Below are 23031 nucleotides of genomic sequence, written 5' to 3'. Positions count from 1 at the left end.
GCAGCTGGTGTTACTTAAGGAGGCATTAGCCCACTGCTCCACCAAGGCTCACCATAAATGGTGGAACAATACTGTACTAGACAGAATTTATGTGTAATGTAGCAATGCAACTTAAATGATTTTAAGACCACATTCAAAAGAAGATATGACTGTCATGAATTTTTTTTCCTTGTTATTTTGTTCATTTCTAATTTATCAGTTAACCTATGGGTATCCATGTTATTTTGGTTCAAGTGCATTGTCTATTCTATTGAGGGTGGACAATGCCATATCATAATGGGACCAACATTACAAGTTTTCCTGATAGTGTGCAATTAATAATTTAAGAGATGAAATCTCAGCAATTGTTAACTCTAACTCTGGCCATTTATCCATTTATTTTGTTTCAAAAAGAAGAAAATGCCAAATTTTAGACGTTTACCTATCATGGAGAACTATGGGTTGACAACTTTTATAAGTTCTGTTTTTTCTGTCATTATTCTAAGCAGATAAATGTCATGTGGAAAAACAAAAACAAAGAAAATTCCTTACACATTGTTCCGGATCAAATGGGGAGAAGGTGGTGCACTGAAATTTGTTCTGTAGCGTTCAAGGAAGCTCAGAGGAAGTACTTCTCCAATGATAAATTCTCCCTGCTCAAAATTCTCCTGAGTTTTCAGGAAGAAGTTACTTACTCTGCATTTCTTTGAGGTACTCTGTGTATTAGGAGGAGCAGAAAGTTTCTTATTGACACTGTGAGGCAGAAGTGCAAGCAGCAGCATCAATAACAATACCATTTTGTGGCCAAATCCATCATTCCAAGCACATATTCCACTCTCCTTTTTAACTCCCTTCACTTTGTGTCTATCCATTTATTCCAACCTGCTCAAGTTTTGTAAGTTTACATCAAAATTGGAGATTAGCAGTTAGTCAAATTATGTAATTGTTAAAGCAAACCTCCCATAACCTTGGACCATGGTGGACTTTTTGCAACACATCTGAGCATTAAAGAAGAGTTTTATAATCAGTGTCTGAAATAGTTCTTCTTCCTTCTGGGCTTTAGAAATTCCTTTGGGTATTGTGGGCAGGAAAATTACATGCTGATACTTGAAGAGAAAAGTATTAACCACCATTACTGATACTGCTGGGGTGGGGGTCAAACACAGGAAAACATTTGTGGATGAGACACATGTTGAAAGTCGTCTTATTGTAAACTTCTTCTCATCTTCAAATCAGGAAAAAAGTCTAATTATTAGAGTTAGAGAATTCTTCATATGCATGCAGCAAGTCTACATAATGCTGAAGAAGTTACATAGGCTTGGAATGCCTAAACATGATAAGATAATTGCTCAAAAACTGCATAAGGGAGTTATTAGGAAGAAGAGTAAGAAGATAACAGTAACACTGTCATAAGATATACTATAATGATATTATTAGTTAAATAATAGTATTATTAGATCAATAATGTTGTTATTAAATGAATTTAGTAAAAATCAAATAGAAGAACTTTCTAATGATTTTATTACATTTTACAAAGAAGGAACAATGTAAACTAACAATTAACAATCAAGAGGAAAGAAAAAGAGTAAAAGGAGAATAAAGGTAGAAGTGCAAAAAGGTATTAAGAAAAGAAAGGAAAACAGAAATATATACAAAGAGTGACTTCTTTCAAGGATATAAGGATCACTTACATTTGACTCATAGTTTAACACTGTAACCCTAACCCTAACCCCCCCAAAAAAGAGTAGGGGAAAGAGATGTTTTTCTTTTTTCCTTTTAAATTTTTAATAGTCATTAAATCCAAAAGCCCATATGATTTTTCCCCATCTCCTGCAAAAAGTCCACAAAAGGCTTCCAATTATAGATGATTTTCTTCAGTGATTTTTCTCTCACAATGGCCATTAACTTAGCCAGTACTGTCAACTCTGTCACCTTAACCATTCCTCTATTGTAGGTATGATAAAATCTTTCCAATGCTGAGCATATAAAGTTGTTCTGCTGTTATATATAATATGTTATTTTTTTCCCACTGTCCATAAACCCTAACAAAAGGTTTCTCATCTGAATTGTACATTGATTTTCAAAACTTGTTTGAATTACATTACTAATTTCCATCCAATATTGTTTACCATTTTTGCAAGTCCACCAAAAGTGATAAAAGGTTCCTATTTGAATTTTACATTTCCAGCAACTATTTGGAGATCCTTTATATATTTTAGCCAATTTACCACATTTTTGATAACCAATCTCCTCCACCTCCTCCTCCTCCTCCCTCCTCCGTTGCTTCTGCTTCTTGGAAAAAACAGTCCAATTGCCTTTTGAAAAAACACCTTTGAGATAATTATGACCTCAATGACTGAGAATCTCCATAGACATTCCCCTATTGAAAGGAACCACAAAACCAGCTCAGATCAGATCCAGCTCAGATCTGAGGCTGGGATGTTATATGTTTTAAAGCCAGTTTTAAGCCTTCCCATTTGTTTAGCAATATTATTTTCTGAATCATAGAAAGAACAATTACAACAATGAAATTGCTTTATTTCTTTATTTCTTTAACTTGGATTATAATTCTTGTGAAACAATGACATGAGTCACTTAAGAGAAAAATTGAGAAATTTTAATATCTTTTCTTTGTGGAACATTTTGAGGTTGTTAGTGATTTTGGATGAACATAGTTAATATACGCATTAATACAATTACCTTTCAGATAATCTATTTCAGCTTGGAAAGATCAGGGGAATACCTTGTTGAAGTTCTAATCCTTGTTCCCTCTCCATAGTTAGTTGTTCTGTACCAGCCTGCTACCGGCCCTGCAGAAAAGGCAGGGACAACCCCTTTACAAACGGCAAGAGGCTGGAATTACGCCTGCCAAATTTATAGCTACAAAAACAAACAAGACACGAACCAAGAAACAGGAGCTTTAAGAAACACGAACTATCCAAGCAGTTGCCTTCAGCAAACCAGCCCTCCCCACACATTCCCCTTATATAGAGTTCAGGGCGTGGCTTCTCTCTGCCTCCTTCCGAGGAGCCCCATTGCCTTCCTCTGTTTACTCCTAATTGACTGCCTCCTGCGTCGGGCGTCCTTGAACAGGGCCAGCTGTGGGTCATTTTCATCCACGCTGTCAGGCTCACACAGCTGGGTCTCCGTGGTGACCAAGTGGGAGGGGCCTGGCTGAGGGCTCTCATCAGCAAGATCTTCAACCCCCTCAGCAAGGTCTTCAACACCCCCCTCCTCCTCTTCTGAGTCATCCTACCCAACTGCCGAACCCACAGGCTGACCCTGAATCACAACAGTTAGTGTTGCCTGAGAACTGTTATCATAAATAAAATTGTGCACTGCATTGAAATCACATAAAATAACCAATCACAAAACAAACTATAAAGCGATATTATACAGATACATTGTCTAGCTTTTTTATATTTTATGGATCACATCTATTATCTTACACCTGAGGAAGGTTCAAGACTTGGTTAGAAGTCAGCCACTTTAACCGAGAAAACTTTATTATACAAACCAGAAAACAATTTTTCATGGAATACTGAATAAAGATATTATTTTGTTGTCTTTCACTTTTGAATGCATCTCAGTCTTTTCATTTGGCAAATTAATCTGACCCAACAAGCAAACAAACATCAAGCTGGATGAGAAATCTTGAATCTTCCCATTTCTTTTATTAAATGTTCTTATAATCAATTTCTACAGACCACATTTTTCCTTGTTAGATGGTCCTTCTTATTCATTTCAGGCCTCAGGACAATTATGTAACACTTGGGGAGGAAAATGCAACCAAGTAATCCAGCACTGGAACTCAATAAAGCAAAGATTTCCACAGCCACCATATATTTTCCTTTCGAGCTTAAATATGTTGGAACAAAAGATATCCAAACATTGCAAAATACTAACATGCTGAAAGTGATGAATTTGGCTTCATTGAAACTATTGGGCAACTTCCTGGCCAGGAAAGCCATAATAAAGCTGACAATAGCCAGAAACCCTAGATAGCTCAGAATACAATAAAACATAACAACTGAACCTTTGTTACACTCAAGTATAATTTCTTCAGTCAAGGAGATCATGTCTATATCTGGGTAAGGGCAAGCTACACAAAGTCAGGAAATACAAATTCCTACCTGAATTAGGGAGCTGAAAAGGACAATGTAATTTGACAATTTTTTCCCTACCCATTTCTTTATTGTTGATCCTGGCTTAGTGGCCATAAAAGCCAGAACTACAGTGATGGTTTTTGCCAATACACCAGAGACAGCTACTGAGAAAATGATAGCAAAAGCTATTTGTTGTAAAGGGCAGATCACTTTCCCAGGATGGCCAATAAATAGCAATGAGGAGAGGAAGCAAAGCAGAAGGGAAATTAGGAGAAGATAAGAGAGATCCCGATTGTTGGCTTTGACAATGGGAGTATTCCTGTGCTTAATAAAGATTCCAAGCACTGCAGTTGTGAGCAGAGCAAAAGAACAAGCTAAAAGGGCTAAACTGATACCCAAAACTTCATTGTAAGACAGAAAGTTTAAAATCTTTGGCAGGCATTTATCTTGAGTTCTGTTAGGGTACTGATCTTCTGGACACTTGAAACAGTCATCCATATCTGAAGAATAAAACAGATTACATTCCAAAATCTGTTAGTTATTTCATTTACACAGATCTTCCTATAGTCAAGATTACAAGTCATTCAACTGAGCATAATATAATCCACACTTATCACACTAGGATATTCACCCTTTTCTCAGCGTGGTCTAATTTTTTTTTATAAAACTGAGATGTTCAAAACTGTACAAAAACAGTTAGTTTTTGTATATCCCACCAATTTCTTCATTTCTTCCAGTATGGAATTTCCTAGAGATCCTCCCCCACCATGTTCCCCCTTAAATCCTTTGAATTACATGTCTTTCATGAATCAATAGGAAGTTCTTCTTACCATAATCTTTTGAGTCAGATTTGACTCCTGGTGACCCCAGGAATAATTTCATGCAGTTTTCTTGGTAACATTTTCCTAGCACACAGAGAATGACTGATCCAACCATCAGAGTTTCATGCCTAAAGTGGGAACGGAGCTCACAGTCTTTCAGGTTCTTTCGGGTTCTAATCCAGCACCCTAAACCATTATGGTGTTATGTACTGGAATGCAGTGAGGCAAGCCATGGACCCTCGCCGATTGTGGGGAAGCTAAGTAGGCATTTCCTGCCAAGCCGAGGCTAGCCCTCAGGGGCTAGCTTAACGGTCAGTCCCAATTTATTTATTTATTTATTTATTTATTTATTTATTTATTAAACTTATATACCACCCTTCTCCCGTAGGACCCAGGGCGGTTCACAAGGCAATTAAAACAACATTACAATACAAAAATTAATAACAATTAAAATAGATTAAATTTTCCTTAATTAAAATCTAAAAATTCCTTAATTAAAATCTAAAATTGAAGGAACACCAGAGGGCTTATATGTAAAAGTACTGGCTATTACCTGTAGCTGGCAGTTTTGTTTTCAGGAGACAAAGGGATGTTTTGATGCTGTGTCACTCCTTGCCTATTGACTTAACCCAGTACATAAGAAATACCAAACTGTCTCTTAATAAAAGGGAAAGGAAGACTTCTTACCATTCTGATTTGAGATCTTTCCAGCTGGACATGGAATACAGTCATAGCAACAAAATGGCTTCCCTTCTTGCTTTTTCCTGCTATAACCTGGATGACAGTTTTCATTGCACACAGCAGATGGTGGCACCTATGTATACATAGAAAACTGTAGAAGTTTACTAATTCTTGAAACAGTATTTGGTCCTTATGTCATGTGGGAATGCTCTTATTTTAGCATGCTCTGGCATGCTATGTGATTTATTTGTTTGACCCTTCCTTCTTTCTCTCACCTACCTTAAGCTCTTCTAAATAGCAAGCGCTACTTAATACTTGGAAAAAAATTAGATCTCACAATTACACTAAAGTACCGGTCTGGCTATCCACCCTCGAAGCGATTGTTTACCCAAATCTATTTGATTTGGGTAACATAATTTCATACAAGGATATTTTGAATGAGGAGGGGGAATTGAAACTTAGGAATGAACTAGAATTACAAGGTATAAAACTCGATTGGTGGGCCTACTTACAAATCCAATCGAGATTTAGGAAGGATAAAAATGAATGGGGGATATATACCTCTGAAACAGCATTGGACAAAATATTATTGGGACCGGACTCTAAACAAATAAGGAATTTTTATAAATTACTTTTGGGATATAAGCTGTTTGAAGAGCAAGTGAAAGACCCCATGTTGACCTGGGATAACAATTTAGGACATAACATCGACCTAGATACTTGGCAAACAATTTGGGATAGAAATAAAAGGATAACACTGGCCTCATCGTATAAAGAAAATTTATTTAAAATGTTTTACCGATGGCATCTTCCCCCAGCCCGCTTAGCAAAAATGTACACAACAGCATCTCCCAAATGTTGGAAGTGTTCTGAAGAGATAGGCACATACTTCCACACGTGGTGGTCTTGCAGTAAAACACAAAAATTTTGGAGAATGATTTGGATTTGGCTGAAAGAAATATTGAAACAAGATCTGGAGTTTAGTCCAGAACTTTTCTTGTTGGGAATCACGAAAGAGAAATATCCTAAAGATGTGCTATACTTAACGATCCATATTATCACAGCAGCTAGAATATCATTTGCGCAAAAATGGAAAAAGAATGAGATCCCAGGACAAAAAGAGGTTATTAGGAAAATTTGGGATTGCGCTGAAATGGACAAATTAACTTTGGAATTAAAGAATAAAGATCAATCAGACTATTATAGAATTTGGAACAAATTGTATCTTTGGATGGATAAAAAGAAAGGTCTCTATTAGGTTTTACAGACTAGCTCACTGTTTTAAATATTGTGGTATTTCACCGATTTGTAATCTAAGTGTATTTAAGTGTATTTTTGATGTACATATATACATGTATATATATATATTTAAACATTGTAGACAAAAAGGTTTGTCAGCTCGCTGGTACTGTGTCCAATGTTTTTAAATAATAAATTTAATAAAATTTTAAAATTAAAAAAAATAAAAAAATATATATTTCTGGTACACTGGTATCCAAAGCGTCAATTCAATCTTTCAGATACAGTATTCCTTCCACTTCATTCTTGAACCTGCCCCTGCAAATCTCTCTTTCCATAACCAGGATTTCCTATTCCTAATAGCTGCTGTGACAGCTGATAGAAAAGCAGGTACAGTGAATGATTATAAAATTTGGAGTCGTGTTTTATGATTTGGTGGGAAAAATACAACCACACTATGGTTCCTGAAATGCTTTCCCAGGTCTCTTAATATTTTTGTCTTAATGGAATCATATTCTCATTCTCTTGCCTGAACAATTTATAATTTTGTGTAAAAATAAATTCAGTAGGTGAATATGAAGTATAAGGACTGAAGGACTGAATGAATTTGAGTGGTACTGTTCTTGAATGCAAATGTTTATTGATGGATGTTGAAATTCACTCTGATGCTAATAAGTACAAAGTTTCCCCCCACTATATTAAAAATAACCTCCAAATCTATAAGTGATTGTATTTCTCTCTCTCTCTCTCTCTCTCCTCTCCTCTCCTCTCCTCTCCTCTCCTCTCCTCTCCTCTCCTCTCCTCTCCTCTCCTCTCTTTCTCCTCTCTTTCTCTATCTAGAGAGCCATGATGGCACAGTGGTTAGAATGCAGTTCTGCAGGCTAATTTTGTTGACTGCCAGCAATTCGATTCTCACTAGCTCAGGGTTGACTAGGCCTTCCATCCATCTGAGGTTGGTAAAATGAGGACCCAGATTGTTGGGGGCAATATGCTAATTCTGTAAACTGCTTAGAGAGGGCTGTAAAACATTGTGAAGTGGTATCTCTCTCTCTCTCTCTCTCTCTCTCTCTCTCTCTCTCTCTCTCTCTCACACACACACACACACACACACACACACACACACATTATCTATCTATCTATCTATCTATCTATCTATCTATCTATCTATCTATCTATCTATCTATCTATCTATCTATCTATCTATCCTCTATTTAATTTCTATGCTGCCCATCTCTAAATGACACTGGGTAGCATAGAAATTTATTTATTTTATTGATGCACAGTTGCTGCTGCGTATTCCTCTTGTTTCTTGGAACCCACTTCCCCATCAGTGTACACCATACCTGCATATACTTGCTTCCTAATCTGAAAAAGAAGCAAAGGGTTTTCTTATAACCAGAATAAGCAATTGTTAAGGTCTGCATAACCCTCTAGCACTCAGAGTCTCAGATGCTGAAATTTGCTGCAACACCCCCAAGTTTGATAGTATCCCCTTCCCAATATTAATAGTGAGAATGAGAGAATGAAGTCTTTCAGAACCCTGTGGAAACCTGCAGAGCAGAGGAGAGTTCTGTTATAATAAAATATGAGACACACATGTATCCTGAGTATGTGAAACCCTGTGAGAACTTCACTGAAATTTTATTTGCCTTTGAAAAATACTTCGAAAGCTGTTTATTGTCAATCAAACTTTAGAATAACATAATTTATAAAACTGCCACTTCATTAACTATTATTAGTAGCATTCACCCACTCTACTGTATATGATAAAGGATAAATGCCAAGCATCAATTTTGCAATATCTTCCCCATTTGAATTTATATCTTAGAACATAATTTGGTCTAACCTTGTTAAACTCTTTGTGCCATACGATAAGATCTTCATTAATGATGAATGGTTTGCTGGATGAAGCCTCTGGATCAATCCTTCCAACCTTGATATTTAAAAAGGATTTGTTTGGAAAACCAATCAAATTTGTTATGTCATAACCGGATCTTAATTCACCATTTTCATTGAAAGACACATGGTCCCCAACACTGTTATTAAATGAAACTCTTCTCAGGAAATGATGTAGCTGATTTGGAAAAAAATAAAATATTCAGAATTTGGTAGACAATTATTTCCTTGGTTGCTCTTATGCTTGTCTTATGGAGCTGTCTCTGACTCTGTCTACATCTATATCTCTATGTGTCACAACATGTGCCTCACTAAAAATTGCTTGCTGATCATCTGCTCCTGTAGAAATGAAGAATCTAAAGCTCTCTAATGGAAGTTGATGGAATTCAGTTTGTAATAATATCAGAAAGCATAACTCATGGTGAGGTCTGATGGGAGTTTTAGTCCTTCTACATAAGAAAGGGAACAGAAGTTCCCCATTTGTATTCTGTATTTTGTATCACATCCTGCAGCATCCATTATTTCATCTATCATTTATTATTCATGCAGGAGAGTTAACTACAGAACAGCATACAAATTGGAAAATAAAGAAACACTCCTTAATAAACAGGGCACTTTGAATGTTTTCTTACCTTCCAAGGTTCTAGATTCAGAAACTCCACTCTTGCTCTATCTATAGTTGGTTTCAGCCTAAGTCTGGATGACTTCAAGTTATGTAAAACATGAGCAATGGCATAGACAGAATTGTAGATGCTGTAACTTTGACCAGTCATACTTATTTGAAAAGAAGACTTTGGTAGGTTTTGTAGACTTCCGTCCCAAACACAGTTTTTTTTGTTTTCCTGGTGCATATTAAAACAGGGTATCAAACACTCCTTCCACCAAATGAACTTGGAAATGCCATCTTCTTTTGGCCAATGTACATTAAGGAGCTCAAGGAAAGGCTGAAACCCTGGTACTTCATTAATTTGAATGGCAAAGGATAAAGCACCGTGGAAAATTTCTATCCCCATCTTTTTGATAAATGTTGGTGATCCAAAGTCCCAATGAGCTGTGATAATCCATACTTTGCCTAAACTTACTTCTCCCAACTGCAACATATTTTTGAAGCTCCACATTGTCTGAGTATCTGAATACATGACAATTACATTGGTTGTAATATTTTCGAGAAAATGGGTCATACTTTGAATGTGTTGTGTCAAATGAACAACATGAACTAAATCAATTAAAGGTTGTATTCTTCCTGTGAAAGCTGCACAGATTCCATTCTGGGAAAACATTGGTAGCATAGTTGCCATAACCTTCTCTCCTTTATCTGACTTTGTTACAATAATTCCAACCCAAGTCCATTGGAAATGGAGGAGCAACTGAACAATTCCATGAAACTGTTGTGCTTCACCAGGAACCATACGATAGAAGTAAGGTATCCTGTTTTCAGCATCCTTCTCTATAGCAAAAAAGCAATAAGCAACCTAAGTTAAAAAGAAGCATTTTTTTTTAAAAAAATGGGTAAACAATTTATCTTATAAATTCTCCTATAGAAATCTACAAATTAAAGTTCATGCAAATTAAAGGTATCATTTAATTAAGTTATATTTTCTGTTTATGCTATGCTACCAACTATGCTACCAATGTTTTATAATTTGTGATGGTTTACTATGTCTTATCTTGACTATTAAATCAAATACAATGATGGCAAAGCATTTTATATTGCTTGGTTTGACTTTTTGCTTCCCATGAAAGTGGAGAACATGTGTGTTTGTGTGTGTGTGTTTGCATGCGCCTTGGTGCACATGTATGTGTCTGCATTATTTTATAACTATGCTTACAATTCTAGTTCTCCACCTTCTGGGGAAGTAAAAAGTGCAACTCTCTCCATTTTCTTTCATTTGTAATTATAAACCATTTTTATAACTAATATTCGGTTTCCTGAGGGCACACAACTGAATGAATATTCATTTGGAAAAAAAATCTGACTTGAATCTTTTGAAGGGTCACTGTTACATGTTTCATGCATTTGAAAAGTACAGAATAAATGTAATATGAGAAACCAAAACAAACCTTGACTTACAGAAGTGTGTATTTATTTAACTGTTCTGTGTATGTATGTATATGTATATTTGTATTTTGTAATATTTGCCATTCATGTATATGAACCTGAAATCTCTTTAGAATTTTCCATTTTTGTACATAAGCCATTAGGAGAGTTTGAATAGGTATAAAGGGAATCTCAGGTAGATAATCAGGTCCTAGCAACTGCTTATAAATCACATTTTCCCACATTCTTTTTCCCCCCTTGGTTTTGTGAGGACTTAGAAAGGGCTAAGAAAGAGTGTACAGTAAACTAGGATATCAACCTTTCTTGTATACATATCCTACCTGTGGAATTTTGTAGTTGATTAAGATGTTGGCCATCAGATGTGAGTTTTCAGAGTCAGATTCTCCAATGACAACTGGTAATATATTCTGTTTCTCACAACTATAATTAGGGATAGTCCTTTCTTGGCTGGATAGAAGCTTCAAGGTGTTCAGATATATCATCCTTGCATCAATATAACTATTAGAGATGTGGAATCCAAGGCTGATGTTTGGTAAGATTTTTGGATTCCTATTGATCTCCTTTACTGCATATACTAAGGAGAGTATATGTTGATTGTTTATTGGCATTTCACTGGAATGAGAAGTTGTATTCTTTATCAAATGGTGATACTACAAAGAGATAAAAAGGAAGATAAAGAAAACAAGGAGGAGAAATAAAGAGATAAAAATTGCAGGCAAAAATGGGGTAATACATAAATTAGAAAAATGCAGAAAGGAGTAAATGAGAGGGCAAAGACAATTGCAATATCAAGAATATTATCTTAAAGTATATTGACATATGTAACTCAGCCTATATATGTTTCAGTTTGGCACAATTAAGTTACTGTTGTTCTCTCTTCATTGGTAAAGCAAACCTAATGATTAAAGACTACTATAAGAATTATTTTATATCCTAAGAATGCACTGAAATGAACAATGTATGTATTTTAGACAGGACAATTACTATATAATAAAATGGGGGAAATGCGGGCTACCTGAAAATTAAGTTTTCTTTTATATATTATAGACTACTTTGGAATATTTTATTGCAATTAGATAAAACTCAAAAACAGCACATGGATACGTATAAATGAAAATATTTTGAAAATTGTTCTAATTCACTGTGTTACAATTAGAAATGTATTAATTTGATTAATTTGACTATGTTTCTATAATCAGGGGAATCAGAGAGGAAATTTTTGTTGATGTAACTTGAGCTATCTACAAATGATTTTGTTATTTGCTATTGTTTACTTTTAACTACCCAATTACCATATTGCTTCATAAATACCTGGATGTAAAATTAAAAAAATAATAAAACTTGTATTAAATTTTTTTTGATATTCCACAAATTAAATCTTGGAGGTGACAATACTCCTACCAATATGTTCTTTGGTATCCATTAAACTCTCCACCCTATCTAATTTTATTTTAAAATTCTTCTAGTTAAAAGAATATATCTTAATAAAGCAAAAACAAAAAACAAAAAAACCCCGGCTTCAAGATATCTCAAAGGTACTTTTTCAAAAGGCAACTGGATTGTTTTTTCCTTGAGGAAGAAGATAATTAACTAACAATGATTCAATTTCACACTTGAACCCAGAGATATTCTTAGAACATAAAATGGGTGTGATTGTAGTTCAGTTCTGTGTTTGCCTTCAAGTGGTTTGATATTTTATAATTATTTCCAGTCAATGATTTTGTGAGAATGCCCATAAAATGGCTTCTAAGTAATAAATGTGTGTCCTGGTTTTCAATACTGGAGACTTCAGCCTTACAAACTAGGGCATATTTCTCACCCTTAGAACTTATCACTCAACAGACAGACAGACAGATAGATACTTACACTGGTGATTCAAAAAGCCATGGATTTGGATACTGCCTGAAATCTATTGTTTCTGAGAATGGATAGAACTGAGTAGCAACCCCACCAATGATAAAATCACCAATCTGATAATATTCTTGTGGTTTCTTAAAGGGGTTGCTCAGTTTGCATATAATGCCATATACCTTACCTAGAGATAGAAACAACAACCACACTGAAAGCATAAAGAATGTCATGTTCATCCCTATGGCTGATATTGGTCTTTTTCACAAAAATTCTCTTTTTTATTTTAAATGAGATGATAATGTCCATCAAGCTGCCTTTTTCCTTGTTCATTGCCCTCGAGACCATTCATATCTGTTTATAAATATGCTTCATTAGCTTTTAAAATTTTAACTTTTAAAATGTACGTGAGTTTGGGTGAGACTGAGGTTAAATCATAGTGATCTGAGATAATGATATGTTTTATCAGATCTCCAAAGAACATTCATTGGAAAGCATAATGTCATGTAAAATGTTTAAATGTTCAAGATAGTATGCTATTCTGTTACTCTTATACAATAGTAATGTTTATATGTTATAAGAATTGCAACAAGATCACCATGTACAGGGAAATGAACTGTATTTGGTGATCTTGTCAATTATGACCTCAAAAAAGTTCATCTTATTCAGGGTCACATTTAGGAGTAAGTAGGACAGAACAAAGAAATGAATGAAGGTAGAAAAAAATAAACTATTTTTAATATTAATTAAATTTAATTTGGTTAAGTACAGTTAATATATTTCTTACCTATTATATCTTAATTTTCCTAATTCCTTCATATTAAAATTTAAAATTTTTGGAGTTGTTTGGACCACATTCAAGCTATATGGCATATGCATACACAGAAATGATATGTGAGAATGACCTTGGGAGACAAGGGGAAGAGACACTGACTTGACAAACATCATGTAAAAGATATCTCAATTCACAGAAGGAGAAGGGGCATGGGAAGTGTTTCAGAAGGTACCCTCTCTAGTTTTATGGACAGTGAAAGTAAAGGAGGGGAGAAATACTTTCAGTCTTTTGTTAATGTAACCTTACAAAAAAGATAGAGTTAGTACTTATAGATTTGCTTCATGTCTCGAAGGGCTGATACATATAATAATATGTGTATGGTATTTAGGAACTACTAGACAACCAATGCCCCTTCATGGATTACTGCCTTGTCGTGGCGAAAGGGCTTGCATAATTCAGTGAAGCTATGAGCTATGCTGTGCAGGGCCGCCAAAGACAGCCAGTCATAGCAGAGAGTTCTGACAAAATGTGATCCACTGGAGAAGGAAAAGGCAACCCACTCAATATCTTTGACATGAAAACCCCATTGTTGTTGTTAGTTGCGAAGTCGTGTCCGACCCATCGCGACCCTATGGACAATGTTCCTCCAGGCCTTCCTGTCCTCCACCATCCTCCGGAGTCCATTCAAGCTCACACCCACTGCTTCAGTGACTCCATCCAGCCACCTCATTCTCTGTCGTCCCCTTCTTCTATTGCCCTCAATCTTTCCCAGCATTAGGCTCTTCTCCAGTGAGTCCTTCCTTCTCATTAGATGGCCAAAGTATTTGAGTTTTAGCTTCAGGATCTGGCCTTCTAAAGAGCAGTCAGGGTTGATCTCCTCTAGGACTGACCGGTTTGATCGCCTTGCAGTCCAAGGGACTCGCAGGAGTCTTCTCCAGCACCAGAGTTCAAAGGCTTCAATTCTTTGGCGTTCAGCCTTTCTTATGGTCCAGCTTTCACTGCCATACATTGCAACTGGGAAGACCATAGCCTTGACTATACGCAATTTTGTTGACAGGGTGATGTCTCTGCTTTTTAGTGTGCTGTCTAGATTTGCCATGGCTTTCCTCCCCAGGAGCAAGCGTCTTTTAATTTCTTGGCTACAGTCCCCATCTGCAGTGATCTTGGAGCCCAGGAAAATAAAATCTGTCACTACCTCCATTTCTTCCCCATCTATTTGCCAGGAATTGAGAGGGCCAGATGCCATGATCTTGGTTTTCTTAATGTTTAGTTTCAACCCAAGTTTTGCACTCTCCTTCTTCACTCGCAACAAGAGGCTCTTTAGTTCCTCTTCACTTTCTGCCATTAGAGTGGTGTCATCTGCATATCTTAGGTTGTTGATGTTTCTTCCGGCAATCTTAATTCCAACTTTTGATTCATCTAGCCCTGCCTTTCTCATGATGTGCTCTGCATATAAGTTAAATAGGCAAGGCGACAGTATACAGCCTTGCCGGACTCCTTTCCCAATTTTGAACCAATCAGTGGTTCCGTGTCCAGTTCTCACTGTTGCTTCTTGGCCCGCATATAGGTTTCTCAAGAGACAAATAAGATGGTCTGGTATGCCCATCTCTTTAAGGACTTGCCACAGTTTGTTATGATCCACACAATCAAAGGCTTTAGCATAGTCAATGAAGCAGAAGTAGATGTTTTTCTGGAACTTTCTAGCTTTCTCCATGATCCAGCGTATGTTAGCAATTTGATCTCTAGTTCCTCTGCCTCTTCGAAATCCTGCCTGTACTTCTGGTAGTTCTCGATCCACATACTGCTGGAGTCTAGCTTGTAGAATTTTAAGCATAACTTTACTAGCATGAGAAATGAGTGCAATGGTGCGATAGTTTGAACATTCTTTGGCACTGCCTTTCTTTGGAATTGGAATGTAAACTGATCTTTTCCAATCCTGTGGCCACTGTTGAGTTTTCCAAATTTGCTGGCAAATTGAGTGTAGCACTTTTACTGCATTGTCTTTTAAGATTTTGAATAGCTCAGCTGGAATACTGTCACCTCCACTAGCTTTGTTGTTGCTCAGCTTTTCTAAGGCCCACTTCACTTCACATTCTAAGATGTCTGGCTCGAGGTCAGTGACCACGTCATTGTGATTGTCAGGGACGTTAAGCTCATTCCTGTATAGTTCTTCTGTGTAATTTTGCCACCTCTTCTTAATCTCTTCTGCCTCTGTTAGGTCCCTGCCATTTTGGTCCTTTATCATGCCCATTTTTGCATGAAACGTTCCTTTCATCTCTCCAATTTTCTTGAAAAGATCTCTGGTCCTCCCTATTCTATTGTTTTCTTCTATTTCTTTGCATTGTTCATTTAAGAAGGCATTCTTATCTCTTCTAGCTATTCTTTGGAATTCTGCATTTAATTGGGCATATCTTTCTTTTTCTCCCTTGCCTTTCACTTCCCTCCTTTCCTCAGCTATTTGCAAAGCTTCCTCAGACAGCCATTTTGCTTTCTTGCATTTCTTTTTCTTTGGGATGGTTTTGGTTGCTACCTGTTGTACAATGTTGCAAACCTCTGTCCATAGTTCTTCAGGCACTCTGTCTATCAGATCTAATTCCTTAAATCTATTTGTCACCTCTACTGTATATTGAACAGGGATATGATTTAATTCATACCTGACTGGCCTAGCACTTTTCCCTACTTTCTTTAATTTAAGCCTAAACTTTGCAACAAGAAGCTCATGGTCTGAGCCACAGTCAGCTCCTGGTCTTGTTTTTACTGACTGTATAGAGCTTCTCCATCTTTGGCTGTAGAGCATATAGTCAATCTGATTTCTGTGTTGACCGTCTGGTGATGTCCATGTGTAAAGCCGTCTCTTGGGTTGTTGGAAAAGAGTGTTTGCTATGACCATCGTATTCTCTTGACAAAATTCTATCAGCCTGTGCCCTGCTTCATTTTGTACTCCAAGGCCAAACTTGCCTGTTATTCCAGTTATCTTTTGGCTTCCTACTTTAGCATTCCAATCCCCCATGACGATAAGGATATCATTTTTGGGTGTTAGTTCTATAAGGTGCTGTAGGGCTTCATAGAACCGGTCAATTTCATCCTCTTCAGCACCGGTGGTTGGGGCATAGACTTGGACTACTGTGATATTGAATGGTTTGCCTTGGATTCGAACTGAGATCATTCTGTCATTTTGAGGATTGTATCCCAGTATTGCTTTTCCTATTTTTTTATTGACTATGAAGGCTACTCCATTTCTTCTGAGGGATTCTTGCCCGCAGTAGTATACCTGATGGTCATATGAATTAAATTCACCCATTCCTGTCCATTTTAGTTCGCTGATACCTAAGATGTCGATGTTTAGTCTTGTCATCTCTTGTTTGACCACGTCCAGCTTTCCTTGATTCATGGATCTTACATTCCAGGTTCCTATGGAGAAAAAATCTTTACAGCATCGGACTTTCCTTTCACCACCAGACATATCCACAGCTGAGCGTCCTTTCGGCTTTGGCCCAGTCGCTTCATTCTTTCTGGCGCTACTAGTACTAGCCCTCTGCTCTTCCCCAGTAGCATATTGGACGCCTTCCGACCTGAGGGGCTCATCTTCCAGCGTCATATCGTTTTGCCTTTTGGTACTGTCCATAGGGTTTTCATGGCAAAGATACTGGAGTGGTTTGCCATTTCCTTCTCCAGTGGATCACGTTTTGTCAGAACTCTCTGCTATGACCTTTCCGTCTTGGGTGGCCCTGCACGGCATAGCTCATAGCTTCATTGAATTACGCAAGCCCCTTCGCCACGACAAGGCAGTAATCCATGAAGGGGGAAAACCCCATGGACAGTACCAAAATGCAAAAAGATATGACACTGGAAGGTGAGCCCCTCAGGTCGGAAGGCATCCAATATGCTACTGGGGAAGAGCAGAGGGCTAGTACTAGTAGCTCCAGCAAGAATGAAGCTACTGGGCCAAAGCTGAAAGGACACTCAGCTGTGGATGTATCTGGTGGTGAAAGGAAAGTCTGATGCTGTAAAGATTTTTTCTCCACAGGAACCTGGAATGAATCAAGGAAATCTGGACATGGTCAAACAAGAGATGACAAGACTGAACATGGTCTTCCCAGTTGCAATGTATGGCAGTGAAAGTTGGACCATAAAAAAGGCTGAGCGCCAAAGAATTGAGGCCTTTGAACTGTGGTGCTGGAGAAGACTCCTCTGAGTCCCTTGGACTGCAAGAAGATCAAACCGGTCAGTCGTAAAGGAGATCAACCCTGACTGCTCTTTAGAAGGCCAGATTCTGAAGTTGAAACTCAAATACTTTGGCCACCTAATAAGAAGGAAGGACTCATTGGAGAAGAGCCTAATGCTGGGAAAAGTTGAGGGCAACAGAAGAATGGGACGACAGAGAATGAGGTGGCTGGATGGAGTCACTGAAGCAGTAGGCATGAGCTTAAATGAACTCCAGAAGATAGTAGAGGACAGGAAGGCCTGGAGGAACATTGTCCATGGGGTTGCGATGGGTCAGACATGACTTCGCAGCTAACAACAAGAGACAACCAATGATCCTACAGGAATGTTGCATTTTATTAACTTGCAAAATATTTATTTTTAATTTAAAGATGAAATATACTTAATATTCTGTCTTAATTTTTCTGATTATGTGCTGTACATTTTCTTTCAGTTTGCTTATTGAACATTTACACTAATACAGTGATGGTGAACCTTTTAGAGACTGAGTGCCCAAACTGCAACCCAAACCCACTTATTAATTGTCAGGTGGGCATGGCCCACTGGGTGGGTGTGGCCTACTGGGTGGGCATGGCTGGCATGGGCGTGGCCAACTGGGTGGGCATGGGCAGCTCGATGTCACTTGTGTCAGAGGCACTTGTGCAGGACTGGGCAGGACTGAGGCAGATCTGAGAATTTCCGGCAGAGGGGGAATGGGGGAAGAAATGATATTAAAGGGGGTGGGAGAAAAGATATTAAAGGGGGTGGGGGAAGAGATGATATTAAAGGGGGTGGGGGAAGATGATATTAAAGGGGGTGGGGGAGAGATATTAAAGGTGGTAAGGGAAGAGATCATATTAAAGGGGTTGAGGGAAGAGATGATATTAAAGGAGTTGGGGAAGATATATTAAAGGTGGTAGGGGAAGAGATGATATTAAAGGGGTTGGGGAAGAAATGATATTAAAGAGGGTGAGGGAAGAGATATTAAAGTGGGTGGGGAACAGATGATATTAAAGGGGGTGGGGGAAGAGATGATATTAAAGGGGGTGGGGAAGAGATATTAAAGGGGTGGAGGAAGAGATGATATTAAAGGGGAGTGAGGACTACCTGTACTTTACCTTTAAAACTACCTTTTAATTTCAACTCATGCCAGTTCCTCTTAACTTCCCATTCAATTCAAAGAGTACTATGATTTTAGGGACGGGAGGTGGCAAGAATAGACTGTCTCACCTGCAGGGACATCACCTCCCCTATGCCAGGGCTTTTCAACCTTTTCACCCATTGTATCACTTTTAGGATAAGGCAATGTTTGAGTACCACCAGTCACCCAACAAGGTGTCAAAAACTTGACCCCCCAAAAAGAGAGGAAAAAATGATAAAGTACAGGTAGTCCTCGACTTACAACAATTTACTTAGTCACCAAAGTTACGACGGCACTGAAAAAAGTGACTTATGATCCTTTTTCACACTTATGACTGTTGCAGCATCCCCAGGGTCATGTGATTTACATTCGGAGGCAACTGATTCATACTTATGACTGACACAGGGTTATGTGATCACTTTTTGCAACTTTTGACAAGCGAAGTCAATGGGTGGTGGGGAGCTCATCACTCAAGGTTGCAGGGTGCCTGTGTGTATGTGGGAATCCATGGGTCTCTGTGGAGGGGGGTGGGACTGGGGTGGGTGCCCTCCTTCCTCCCTCTCTCCCATTGTCCCTTCCTTCCTTCCTTCCTTCCTTCCTTCCTTCCTTCCTTCCTTCCTTCCTTCCTTCCTTCCTTCCTTCCTTCCTTCCTTCCTTCCTTCCTTTTTTCCTTCCTTTCTTTCCTCCTTCTTTTTCTCTTCCTCCTTCCCTCCCTTTCTTCCATTGTCCAGAGCTATGCCGCCCAGACCCCAGCCTGTAAAAAGATCACGGACTCTGCCTCCAGCTGCAGCTTCTCCTCCAATTGGTCCCACTTTCCCTGCACTGACCAAATGGGAGATTTGCTCCAGGTTTTCGAGGCAGCCCGCCCACCCGGTTCCCAAGTCAGATGCATCCTTAGAGCTAAGGGGCTGCTCTGGCTGCTGCGTTTCCCACCTGCCTTTCAAGTCGGAATAGACTGCAGCTGCTATTCAAATTTGGAAGGAAAGAAGCTGGAGATGCTTCTGGGAGATGCTGGAGAGGCGGCCAAGCCAACTCAAGGTCCCTCTTGCTGGGCACAGTGCCAGCTGTCTCCCCTGCCCACTCCCTCTGGCCAGGAATCCTCCTGACTGGCTGCTGGGAATATGCATGGCAGAGGTGCTGCTCGCGGCCAGAGGGCAATTGCACACACAAGCAGGACAGCCACATACGGCAGAGGCACATGCGATCACCCTCCGTCCCCGAGCAGCGCCTCTGCCATGCGCATCTGTCCCACTTGCATGTGCATTCGCCCTCTGCGTCGGTGCCACTGCCAGTGCTGGCAATCTGCCCGGCCTCCCTTCCCTTCCCTTCCTTCCTTTCCTCTTTGTCCCTTCCTTCCTTCCTTCCTTCCTTCCTTCCTTCCTTCCTTCCTTCCTTCCTTCCTTCCTTCCTTCCTTCCCATTGTCCTTACCTTTCTTCTTTCCTTCCTTCCTTTCTTCCTTCCCTCCCTCTTTTGTGAGAGGCCAAGCAGGAATGAAGCAGCCCTCGGGTCTGCGCTGCCACAAGTGCTGGTGTCACCTGGGCTCCTGCCCAGCTCACTTGCTTGTGGGGAAGGCCTCTGTTACTGGAAAGAGGCTCAAGAGGAAAAGGGGCAGCTGGAGATGCCCTGAACTATCTCATGCTCATCTGCCCACTTACCGGAGCTGCACGCCAGGATCAAAAGAACAACAACCCATAACCGGAGGCGGAAGCCATGATAAGGCCACTCGGAAGCATTTTCATCTCTCCCACCATAACCGCCCCTCCTGTCTCTCTCTCTCTCACCTGCCCCCATCGCAAAATAACTGTCCCCTCCACAGTGGCCTCCACAGCTTATCGGAGAGCAAGAGCCATGGCGGCACACCCTCCCGCTCAGCAGAAGAGTTTAACAGCATCACCCAATTACAAGCCGCTTCTGGACTTCAGCTCCCAGAATTCCTCAGTCAGACATGCTGGCCTGGGGATTGGTTTGGAGGCACGGAGGGGAGGGGAGCAGCCGAGGGCAAGTACAGGGAGCCGAAGTTGAAGGCTGCTCGCATGTGTTTGTGTGTGTGTGAACAGGGATCAATGCTGCTTTCCAGGTGATTGGTGCTTATTTGGGGCTCAGCAGAAACATCAGGATCAGCCCTGGGCTCCAGCCCTGGCAGCCCCGAAGAAGCGACAATCAGCTGCAAAGCAGTGCTGATCCCAGAGCTTGAGCCCTGGCAGCCCCAGCCCCAGGCCGCCAGTTCCCTCCCAGCCTCCTCACCAGCTGGGGCTGCTGCCGGGAAGCTGTCAACCCACCGGGAGCTCTCTGTGTACTGGAGTCTGTCGGCGGAGGTCGGGGCTGGTCGTATGTGCTGGTCAGCTGGCAACTCCATACGATTGGCCCTGGGGAGGGCGGGGCCATGCTCTGCACCTGTGCTCTTCATGCAGCCTAGGGTTCCTGCAGGCCATCGCCAAGCAGCATTTTTTCTGCAACTAAGTGAGCTGGGAAGGAGCAGAGCGGGGGGGAGGAGTGGAGGGGGGGAGTAAGATGATGACGCGTACCACCAGCCCAGTGCTCGCGTACCACCAGTGGTACGCATACCACCGGTTGAAAAGCCCTGCCCTATGCAGCATTTGTGTGTGCTGGCTCAATCTCTCTGTCTCTCTCTTTCCCTCTCACACAAAAACTCCCCTGCTTTCTCCCCCTTCTTGGCCTTTTCCTCCATGGAGTGGAAGAAGGTTAAAAAAAGAGAAGGGGGGAAGAAAGGGGGAGGCTCCCCTTTTTTGTAACACCTCGGCTTCCTCCTCCTCCTCTTCCTCTCCTGTCTCTCTCTCTCTCTCTCTCTCTCTCTCATTCTCTCTCTCTTTCAAACACACACACACACACACACACACACAAAGAGAGAGAGAGAGAGAGAGAGAGAGAGAGAGAGAGAGAGAGAGAGAGAGAGAGAGAGAGAGAGAGAGAGAGAGAGAGAGAGAGAGAGAGAGAGAGAGAGAGAGAGAGAAACCCTTTCTGCTTTCTCCTCCTTCTCCTCCTTCCTCTCCAGCCCCCACACATTGCTGGCCACCAGCAGTTCCATCCTGCAGCTCTGCATGACTGCTGCATTCCCCTCTCTGGCCCTACAATGTGGCAGAGAGGGCGAATGAGAGCCAGCCAATATTCAGCTTGTGCCACTGCATGTTCCCATTTCTGCGTCTTTCATCCCACAGGCCAGGCGTGCCCTGAGGCACTAGGCCTACAGAACACCAAGGCCCAAGTGAGGAAAGGCGCAGTGCAGCAGAACTAGATGAGGAGAGGCCTGGCGAAGCAGGGAATGGCCGGGCATGATGGGCGAGGCTGGGAGGGGTGAGGTGGGGCAAGGCAAATGAGCTGCAGCTGCTGCAAACCACCAGCCCCTGAGTGCTTGCCATTTCCTGTGCGTGCACTGAGAGGGTGCCCAGCCGGGTTGGGGTGGGCCAGAGCTGGGGCAGCGGGGGCCAGTCTCTTGCCATTTCTGGGACAGCCCCGGAGGCCAAATTTGGGCCCTCCCCAGCCCGGCCCCAGCACCTGCTGCTTTGGTGGCTCTGTAGGCAGAGCTGTCAGAGAACTTTGCAGCTTTGCGTACAGAGCCACCAAAGCTGTAGCTGAAACTGGCCATTTGCCATGATGTGTGAGGTGGCTGTTTACCCCAGGCCAGAGGACAGCAGCCATGCCACACAGAAACTGGCCATTTGCCATGATGCATGAGGTGGCTGTTTGCCTCATGCCAGAGGCAGAGAGCCGTGCCACGCCAAAACTGGCCACTGCTGTTTCCCCACCCACAGCATGGACTGTGCTGCCACCACCGTTCCCCCGCTGCATGGATTGCACTGCTGCCACCATTCCCACCCACCTGCCACGTGGAATGCATTGCTGCTGCTGCTTGGAAAAGGCCTTTTTCAAGCTCCGGAGCTGACATCCATGGCTGTGGGGCAATTTTGTGATGCACCAATGGCCCAATTTGGGCTGCAGAAGCCTGGAAAATGCTTCTGCTGCCTGGATCTATGGCTGCAGAGTGGTTTTGTACCCCACCCATGGCCAATACGGGCAGCAAAAGCTCTTTCTAAGCCTCTGGAGCTTGTATCCATGGCTGTGGGGTGATTTTACGGCACACCAGCGGCCCGATATGAGCTCCGAAGGCCTGGAAAATGCTTTTGCCACTCAGATCTAGGGCTGCAGAGAAATTTTGTGCCTCCCCCCATGGTCGATCCGGGTGGCAGAAGCATTTTCCAGGACTCTGGAGCCCAGATCAGGCCGCTCACGTGCCTCAAAATCACCCCGCGGCCATGAATGTGAG

The 23031-nt window shown here is 40.8% G+C and overlaps 1 pseudogene across 1 annotated transcript; it reads right to left on the bottom strand.

Annotated features, from left to right (window-relative positions):
* Nucleotides 1–3671: 3671 nt before the first annotated feature.
* LOC308676342 (vomeronasal type-2 receptor 26-like) lies at nucleotides 3672–22770 on the bottom strand (annotated as a pseudogene). The gene is made up of 7 exons: nucleotides 22588–22770; nucleotides 11102–11431; nucleotides 9355–10194; nucleotides 8673–8900; nucleotides 8108–8191; nucleotides 5594–5720; nucleotides 3672–4585 (listed from the first exon to the last, which is right to left on the bottom strand). The product of its transcript is annotated as a vomeronasal type-2 receptor 26-like (transcript).
* Nucleotides 22771–23031: the final 261 nt, after the last annotated feature.

The sequence above is a fragment of the Vipera berus genome (genome assembly GCF_964194415.1).
Source record: "Vipera berus genome assembly, chromosome: W".
In the NCBI taxonomy this organism is placed as follows: Eukaryota; Metazoa; Chordata; class Lepidosauria; order Squamata; family Viperidae; genus Vipera; species Vipera berus.
Note: the sequence above shows the minus strand (reverse complement) of the source record. Positions and strands in the feature narration are given on the sequence as shown.